This window comes from Canis lupus, chromosome 25, assembly GCF_011100685.1.
Source record: "Canis lupus familiaris isolate Mischka breed German Shepherd chromosome 25, alternate assembly UU_Cfam_GSD_1.0, whole genome shotgun sequence".
NCBI lineage: Eukaryota > Metazoa > Chordata > Mammalia > Carnivora > Canidae > Canis > Canis lupus.
Genome location: NC_049246.1, coordinates 30,706,296 through 30,716,392, shown reverse-complemented (window position 1 = coordinate 30,716,392; position 10,097 = coordinate 30,706,296). Strand labels below are relative to the sequence as shown.

The 10,097-nt window shown below is 41.4% G+C and overlaps 1 pseudogene; it reads left to right on the top strand.

The window, feature by feature from the left end:
• The first annotated feature begins 870 nt into the window (after window positions 1-870).
• On the top strand, window positions 871-1,662 carry LOC102154902 (annotated as a pseudogene).
• Window positions 1,663-10,097: the final 8,435 nt, after the last annotated feature.

Genomic DNA, 10,097 nt, shown 5'->3' with positions numbered 1-10,097 from the left:
CACGCACGCCAACCCACTTGAGATGTCCCAGGGGGTTTGTGACAGTCTTTCAGTTAATTAGTCGGGTCCATCAATTTCATTTTCACTCTGGAGCATTTCCAGATTGGGTTCTGGGAGTGAGCCACTAAGCATATTTGCTTGCAATTTTGCAAATATCACTTTGTGTACTGCATTTGAATGTGACAAATTTTAAAGCTAAATTACAACCACCAGCCCATTTCTTTTTTTTTTTTTTTTTTTCTTTTCTGGGAGGTCTCCGGGGTCCTAGGGTTGGTGTCACTCCCATGTGTGTTTTGTACCTTTGCTTCCTATGAACACTTCTACAAGCATTACTTAGTATCATTTTGTGTTTTTATTTTTTACAGTGTCATACGGTAATTAAAAAATAAATTTAACTTTTTATATATTGTTATTAAATTCAACTCATTTCCAAAAATAAAAACAAACAAGGCATTTAAAAAAAATTTTTTTAGATTATATTTATTTATCCGAGAGAGAGAGACAGAGAATATGGAGACAGGGAGGAGGGCAGGGGGAGAGGGGAGGGGCAGAGGGAGAAGCAGACTCCCTGCTGAGCAGGGAGCCCAACTTGGGGGGTGGGAGTGGATCCTGGGGCCCCAGATCATGACCTGAGCTGAAGGCAGAAACTTAACTGACGGCCACTCAGGCGCCCCAAGGCATTTTTAAACCAAAGAAAACGCTCTATAAAAGAAAAATCATGAAATCACAACAACAACAAAAAAGGAAACGGCAGGCACACTAGGGTAAAGGGTGAGAATAGTTGCTATGTTTGAGAGTTAGGCAGTGCTCTGACTCAAAGATCATGGAATCTTTTTATTTTTGGCTCTCGCTCTCTTTTAGCCATCCAAGATGCTGAAAGGAAAGAAGGTGAAGGAGAAGGAGGTAGCCCCAGCCCCTGCTGTCATGAAGTAGGCCAAGAGGGTGATCAGTCCTTTGCTTGAGAAAATGCCCAAGAAATTTGACATCGAGCAGGTCATTGAGCTCAAAAAGGACTTCATCCTCCATCAAATGGCCCAGCTACATTGGGCTGCAATGGCACAGGGCTGTTTTGCATAAACATCTAAAAGTATCTTCATGATTAATCAGTTCATTCAGGTCTTGGGCCGCCAAGCAGCTTCTCGAAGGCTGAAGCTGGCCCACAGATACAGACCAGAGACAAAGCAAGAGAAGAAGCAGAGGCTGTTGGCCCCAGGCTGAAAAGAAAGCTGTGGGCAAAGGGGACATCCCCACTAAGAGGTCACCTGTCCTTCAAGTGGCAGTTAATACTATTACCACCTTAATGGAAAACTGGAAGGCTCAACTGGTAGTGACTGCACATGATGTGGATCCCACTGAGCTGGCTGTCCTCCTGCCTGCTCTATGTCATGAGATGGGGGTTCCCTACCACATTATCAAGGGGAAGGCCAGACTGGGGTGTCTGGTCCACAGGAAAACCTGTACCACTGTCATCTTCACATAGGTTAACTCAGAAGACAAAGGAGCTGAAGTGAAGCTGGTGGAAGCTGTCAGAAACAATAACAATGACAGATTCGATGAGACCTGCCATCCCTGGAAGGCAGCATCCTGGATCTAAAGTCCATAGTTGGCATAGTCAAACTGGAAGAGGCAAAATCTAAACAACTGGTCACCAAACTGGGCTAAGTGTTCACTGTTGAGTTTTCTGTAACTAAAAGTAATAAAAAGTTCTCTTTCCCAAAAAAATCTTTTGATTTTTGAAAAAAGATCAGAGTCTTTGAGAGAATCACATTTTGATCCACCAAAGGTCACTTGGCATGTTATCTACTTAAAAGCAAAGTAAATCAATTGACCTTCCATTGATCGTAGTAGTCATAAGGAGTACCCAAGCTGTGTGGCCCAGAGCCTTTTAAGGCTTGAAATAGGAGCCGGGAGCAAAAGAAAACGAAAAATATCCTGAAGCTGATCTAATGCACTTTGTTTTGAGAATTAGCTTAAGGCCCCCTGTGTCTTTTTAGTAATACATTTGCAGAATAACTTGGTTGTCCACACAACCATGAAATGATTTTAAAATTTGTAGCTGTGATTTTAAGTAGGAAGAGGAATTGCTTTCTTGTTTATTGGGCAAAGTAACTGGCATTGAGGCGACTAGAATGTTTAAGTGACTTAATGAGACGATTGCTAATATTTCAGGTTTCCATTGGAAGCTTGCAATTGTTCCTATTGGCTTAAAGAGGGAAATTGTCTGGTGTGGAACACAGCATAAATAATATTATTCTACAAGGAAACATTGCTTTTTAAATCTATGGCTAGGCTTTTTACAAATCACTTAGAGAATTATGTATCTATTGTGGGAAAGATACTTTTTCAAGGCCCTTTATTTTGCCATATAGCAAAATGAACTCAAAGAAAATTCAACTTCAGATACAGTTCAGGACATTTTAAATTATTAAATTCATTTTTCAGTTTTTGAGAAGAGCTTGTCTATAAGCTCATGTTAGGGATAAAATGAGAGTGGGCAGCTTTCTTGGTGAATCACACAACAGATTCTCCACCACCTACTTCACTTTATATATGTGTGTATGTGTGTGTGTGTGTGTGTGTGTGTGGACCACCTACTATGCGCTAGGCACTGTGTTAGCAGTGACTGAGTTCCAAATTGAGTCAGGCCTGCTAAGTCCTCAAGGCTCCAGGCTTGGGCTCTGTCCCGGGGAAATAAAAATCCTACTGGGTTGGTGTAAAACTCTGACCAAAGTCCTCATCTCCATGCCTTTGATACTTATTACCTTGATCTGCCTTCAGCAAGAACCTTGTTGAGCTGATCTAGCAATAGTTCCTCAGCTCTGATATTTCCTCTTAAATGATGCTCTTCATCCACTACCCCCCTTCCTGCTGTTTGGCTGTAAATCCCCACCTGCACTCATGTTCAGAGTTGAGTTTGATGTCTCCTCTACTATAAAACCCCATTGTACTAGCACCCCTGAAAAAGGTCAGCTTTACCATCTTTAACAAATATCATAAATACAATTTTTAAATTTTTTTTGTTTAAAATATTTTATTTATTTATTTGAGAAAGAGAAAAAAAATTGAGTGTAGAGAGAGAGAGCGTGAGCAGAGGGGAATGGCAGGTAGAGGGAGAAGCTGACTCCCCACTGAGCAGGGAGCCCAATGCAAGGCTCGATCCCCCAATACTGGTATCAGTACCTCAGCCAAAGGCAGATGCTTAGTCTATAAGGCACCCAGACACTCCTACAATTATTATTATTTTTTAAAACAGGAGCTGAGAACACATGGTAAAAGGAAAGAATGAATCCTTGCACTCATGGGGTTTATAATCTAAATAATAAATAAACGATCACATAATAAATCAATGACCTAAGTGCCATAAAATAAAAGTTCTGGGTGGAGAAACACCATATAGGGGAGACACCTAACTTAGTGGAGTATGAGGATGGGCGTTCCTGAGGAAGAGCCACACCTCTGGAGATACACAGGTACATAGGAGTCACTGAGGAGAGAAGGGCACGCATGGGAAGGTGTGCTGCAGGTAGAGGATACAGAGAATGCAGTCTTAGGTGGGAAGTGACTCGGTATGTTTGAGAGCTAAAAAGGCAAAATTGCTGGGGCTTAGGAAACAGGGAGACAAGTGAAGCATATTAAGTTCTAGAAGGAGGTGAGGGGGAAAAAATCACACACCCTTGTTGGTCATATGAAGTATTTTGGATTTTCTCCTAAGTTCTCCAGAAGAGTGATATGATCAGATTTGCTTTTGAGAAAGATCATCTCACCTCTCAGTATAGAAAGAATCAGGCAGGACAGCTGGAGGCCAAATGAGTCACTTGGCTAGAAGGGCAATTACCAGAGGACCAAGGCTCACAGCAGGGGAGAGTGAGATAAGTGGGTAGATTCAAATTTTAATTAGGGTGCAGGTATCTCACCTCTTTGATTGGGCTTATTCCTATGTATCTTATGGTTTTTGATGCAACTGTAAATGGGATTGATTTCTTAATTTCTCTTTCTGGTGTTTCGTTATTGCTGTATAGAAATGCAACTGATTCCTATACATTGATTTTGTATCCTAGGACTTACACTTATCCTACACTGCATTTGTGTATCAGTTCTAGCAGTTTTTTGGTAGAGTTTTTAGGGTTCTCTATATAGAGTATCATGTGGTCTGCAAATAGTGAGACATTTACTTCTTCCTTGACAATTTGGATGCCTTTTATTTCTTTTTGTTGTCTGTGCTGAGGCTAGGATTTTCAGTATCATTTTGAATAAAAGTGGTGAGAGTGGGCATCCTTGTCTTGTTCCTGCCCATAAAGGAAAGTTTCTGTTTTTCCTCATTGAGGATAATATTACCTGTGGGTTTTTCATACATGACATTTATTATACTGAAATATGTTTACTCTAAATCTACTTTGTTGAGGATTTTATATCATGAATGGATATTGTACTTTGTCAAATGATTTTTATCCTTTCTTTTATTAATGTGGTATATCACATTGATTTGCTAATATTGAACCACCCTTGCAACCCAGGAATAAATCCCACTTGACCCTGGTGAATGATCATTTTAATGTATTGTTGGATTCAGTTTGCTAGTATTTTATTGAGAATTTTTGCATTCATGTTCATCAGGGATATTGGCTTGTAGTTCTCTTTTATAGTGGAGTCTTTATTGGGTTTGGTATCACGGTAATGCTGGCCTCACAGAATGAGTTTGGAAGTTTTCCTTACTTTGCTATTTTTTGGACTAGTTTAAGACCATAAAAAAATCTTAGAGGAGAACATAGGCAGTAACCTCTTTGACATCAGCTGTAGCAACTTCTTCCTAGATATGTCTCCTGAAGCAAGGGAAACAAAATCAAAAATGAACTATTGTGACTTCATCAAAATAAAAAGCTTCTGCACAGCAAAGGAAACTAACAACAAAACTAAAAGGCAACCCACAGAATGGGAGAAGATATTTGGAAATGACATATCTGGTAGGGTTAGTATCCAAAATATATAAGGAATTTATAGAACTCAACACCCCAAAAAATGAATAATCCAATTTAAAAATGGGCAGAAGACATGAATAGACATTTTTTCCAAAGACATACAGAAGGCCAAGAGACACATGAAAAAATGATCAACATCACTGCTCATAAGGGAAATACAAATCAAAACTACAATGAGGTATCACCTCACACCTGTCTAAATGGCCAAAATTAACAACACAGGAAACAACAGACATTGGAAAGGATATAGAAAAAGGAGAACCCTCTAGCACTGTTGGTGGGAATGCAAACTGGTACAGCCACTGTGGAAAACAGTATGAATGTTCCTTAAAAAGTTAAAAATAGAAGTATCCTAGGATTTAGCAATTGCACTACTGAATATTTACCCAAAGAAAACAAAAATACTAATTCAAAGGGATATATGCACCTTAATGTTAATAGTTGCATTATCTACAATAGCCAAATTATGGAAGCAGACTAAGTGTTCACTAATAAATGAATGGATAAAGATATATATATATATAAAGAGAGAGAGAGAGAGCATACACACACACACACACACACACACACACACACAATGGAGTATTACTCAGCCATACAAAAGAATGAAATTTTGGCACTTGCAACATGGATGGAGATAGAGAGGATTATGCTAAATGAAGTTAAGTTAGTTAGAGAAAGACAAATACCATATGATTTCACTCAAATGTGGAATTTAAGAAACAAAAAAAGCAAAGGGGAAAAAAGAGGTAGGCAAATCAAGAAACAGACTCTTAACTATAGAGAACAAACTGATGGTCATCACAGGGGAGGAGATGGGGGGATGGTTGAAATAGGTGATAAGGACCTAGGAGGGCATTTGTCATGAGCACCAGGTGTTGTATGGAAGTGTTGAATCACTATGTGATACCCCTGAAACTAATATTACACTGTATGTTAACTAACTGGAATGTAAATAAAAACTTTAAAAAAATTTGTGATTGGGGGTGCTGCACATAGTTGTACTGCCCAGAGTCTAGACCATGTAACTGGTCACAGGCTTTACAAGGACATGAGGGGACAGGCAGATTTGGAGGAAGATGGACAGTGAACCTATTGGAATTCTATCAAGGCTAGAAGCGAAACCCAGAAGTTGTGGCAGGGCCGATATCCTATGCTATTGGCTTGTGGCCACAGGTTATGAGCAGTGGCCGCAGGGAGTAAACACAAGCCAGAAGTCCTTCTCAGGATGCCAGAGATGTGATCCTGGGCTGTGCTGGGCCTGGAGCCACGACCTTCCCCTCAGTGACCTCACAGTGGGCCAACGACTGGTACTTTTCTCTCGCAGCATGTATTTCATGGGTCTGATTTGGTGATAGACAGATGCTGCTGGGTCTCACCCACTTTTGAGTTTGAAGGTGGAAATCCTAAAATGTGCCACAAAAGTAGGGGCAACTAGAGAGCTAAAGAAGGCCTGGGGGTGATAAGAATTGGAAGACAGAGAGAGATTATGAGGGGACCACCATAGAACCTTTTTTCCAGAAGCTACCTTTTTCAAATTTAAATTCTTTGGGGGAAAAATAGTTATTTGTTCAGTAGCTCAGGGGAAGAAAAAAACCCTAAATCAAATAAAACATCAGAGTCTGATTCCACTCCTGGGTGTCAAATCATGGCCCACTGTCACTTCTTCGACTTTCCAGTCACTGCGCCTCAGCAACACTGGTCTCCAGCACGCTCCTGCCTCAGGGCCTTGGCATTTACTGTCCGTTTGCCTAGAGCTCTTTCCCCCTCCACAGTCACATGGCACCCGTTTACCTCCCGTAGGTCTTCGCTCAAACGTCTCCTTTTCAGTGAGGCTTTCTTGATCTTCGATGACACGCACATGCCCACCCTGCCCCACTTCTGCAGCTCTGTCCTTCTTTCCTACTTTTTCTCCAATACTATTATCACCATCTCACATGATTGCTTTCATTTAATTGGTTTCTTGTCTCTTTCCACCAAGAAAAAGGAAATGGTTTTAATTTTCTGTGTCTCAGCTCTCAGAACAGGGACTTTCACAGAACGAACCCATAATAAATTCTTATGGAATAAATGGACCTTTTAAGGCACAGGACTTTGATGCAGTAGCTTCCAAACCGAAGCTGGCTGGAGCTGTGCTATGCCAACTAGACAATCCAGAATCAGCAGTAGACAGACACTCTTTGCTGGTTACCAGAGGGAGATACCATGTTGTTCTCAGCCCTGCTGGCCATTTGAACTTTAAGCCACAAATGATGAAGGAGAGTATATGGGTAGTCTCTATCTCTTCAGTATTTGCATTACTGAGGACCACCAGTGATGTGGATCATCGAAAGAAGTGGATGTTTAAAATCATTTCTGTTTACCGCAGGCAAGTATTTGACACATACACGTGCAAATGTGTGCTTGTGTACATATACATATTCATGTATGTATATGAAAATATGCTGGGCAATGTATACCAGACTTACTTTACAAATCTAGGTTCCCTGGCATTGCTATTAAAAGGGGTTTGTGGGGCACCTAAGTGGCTTAGTCAGATAAGCGTCTGCCTTTGGCTCTGGTAGTGATCCCAGGGTTCTGGGATTGAGCTCTGAGTTGGGCTTTCTGCTCAGCAGGGGGCCTGCTTCTCCCTCTGTCCTCATGTTCTCTCTCTCAAATAAATTAATATTTTTAAAAGGGAGGGTTGCTTTTCCCCTATAGAATCCTCTGATGATATCTGTTGGATGCCTGAATGCAGTTAGATGCCATGGGTAATCAATAGGAAAATACATAAGTCATGTCAGATGCAGCCGACCTGTAGTTCTATATCCCCATGGAGCCCCTTATTCCTGAGCTGGACCTCTGCAAGCTGCACAGAGAGGCCCCTCCAGGTAAATGTCTTATTACTTATCAGCCTTTTACTCATTACATTCCTTATTACTACTTAGGCTCCTACATGAACTTCAGGTCTCTTGCTCTGGGGAATTGAACTAAATAGCAGGAAAGTCTCAGCTCCTGGTATTCTTTGGATCAAGGAAGGTCTACACAAATGTCCTCTGGCTCTTCCTCATCAAAGATAATGACAATTGAGAAGGGTTGGAGAAGCCTTGAATGGAGCCGGTTGAGTCCATTTCCCCAGGCTTCCATCCCGAGTCTGACCGTAGGATCCCTTGACCATCAAAGTATAAAGGAAAGTCCCAAAGGACACTCAGAGCTCCATGTGATCACATCTGCCTTATCGGAAAAACAAAACAAAACAAAACAAAACAAAACAAAATAGAAATAAACAAAAAAACAGAGCATATAGAGAATAAATTGGAAAGCTAAAAGAATCATATTCTTTGCTTCTTTTTTTTAAGATTTTGTTTATTCATTTATTTATTTGAAAGAAAAAGAAAACATGAGTGAGAGAGAGAGCAGGAACATGGGCAGAGGGAGAGGAAGAAGCAGACTTCCAGCGGAGCAGGGACCCCGACGCGGGGCTCAATACTGGGACCCTGGGATTATGACCCTCATGAGGCAAAGTCAAGATGCTTAACCGACAAGCCACCCAGGTGTCCCCATAATCTCTGCTTCTGCACTGAAATTACACTGCCTTCTGCTGCCTGGGTCTTGTTATTTATCTTCAAGATTTCTAATGTGGTCTGGTCCTTATGAGGGTCCCTCCTGGTAACCAGAGTGAGGAGTTAAGCTTCCCCTGGAATAGTGACTCTTAACTCATTTTTGACCTGGGACCCATTTGAGAATCTGATGACAACCACGGACTTCTTCCCCCCCGAAAAAAGAAGATACAAAATTTTCACACAGTTTTAGAGGTTTCGCAATTTTCCTGAAAATCATCCATGGGCATTCTAATACTCACGCTGTAGTCAGGGAACACATGTTAGGGTCCTGATCCTGACATTGGCTAGCTGTAATTGGCAAGTCATTTAATCTTTCTTGATTTGATCTGGGGACCTGTCAAATGTACAGGGATGGTTTTCTTCCTTTTTAGTGTCTGTAGTTATGTAATTATTTTGGTATCAAGGAGATTATTGCTTTTTTAAAAGATTTTATTTATTTATTTATGAGAGACACAGAGACAGAGGCAGAGACACAGGCAGAGGGAGAAGCAGGCTTCCTGCAGGGAGCCTGACTCGGGACTTGATCCCAGGACCCGGGATCATGACCTGAGCCCAAGTCAGACGCTCAACCACTGAGCCACCCAGGCGCCCCAAGATTATTGTTTTAAAAGGGAAGCAGAGAGGTCTCTTTCTTCTATCATTTTGGAGCAAATGGGTTAGAATCAATCAGAGCAGCCTGTGCTCTCAGCTAATACTGGATGAAGATGCAGTGGCCAGATGGGTATTTTTGGGTAGCTTCTAGGAGCAGAGAATTCCTACTGGGCATTAGACCTTTTGCAACTCAGATGATGTTACATCAAAATGAGACTGAGTCTCTCCATTTTTTTTTTTATTGCAGCGTCAAGAAGATCAAGCAATCCACATCATTTTAATTATTAACGGGCTCCAGGGGAAAGGGTTGGTCTCAGTGACTGCTCAGCATGCTGGCGTAATGACCAACACCTCCTCAGCAGTTGGCTGTGTTCCATATTGACTAGGTAATAATCTGCTGCATGCAGCTGGCTGGGATAGATTAGAATGGTGAGTACAGACACTGAGTAATCAGCGAGAGAGATACACGCCACCCTATCAGAGGATCCTTCAAAACTGCCCAGAGTCACATCTGTCATTCTGAAATCCTGTTATGCCCAGAGAATGCTTTATTTGCAGGCTAGTTTATGTTTTCAGAGGTGGCGCTTGACACAGTGGGAGAGACCTTATCCCACAGCTACAGACCTGCATTTCTTGATAAGGCACTTCACTCATTTAGGTGTTTTTAGAAATTAGGGATTTGTGTACTGCTCACCCATTTTTCCCCCCGAAGAGGGATGTGAGTGAATTTCCTGATTCCTCCTACCTGGAGTTTATCTGGCTTAGGTAAGGCATACTAACTCTCTCAAGGGAGACACTTGGCCAGGAGACTCAGTTCAGGTATTCAATTGTGAATTCTAACAGTATTCGGGGACACCGTGCCAAGGAGAATCTAAACTGACCAGTCAGCTAGCCCTGTATCAAAAAAAGATGATGAAGACACAAAAAT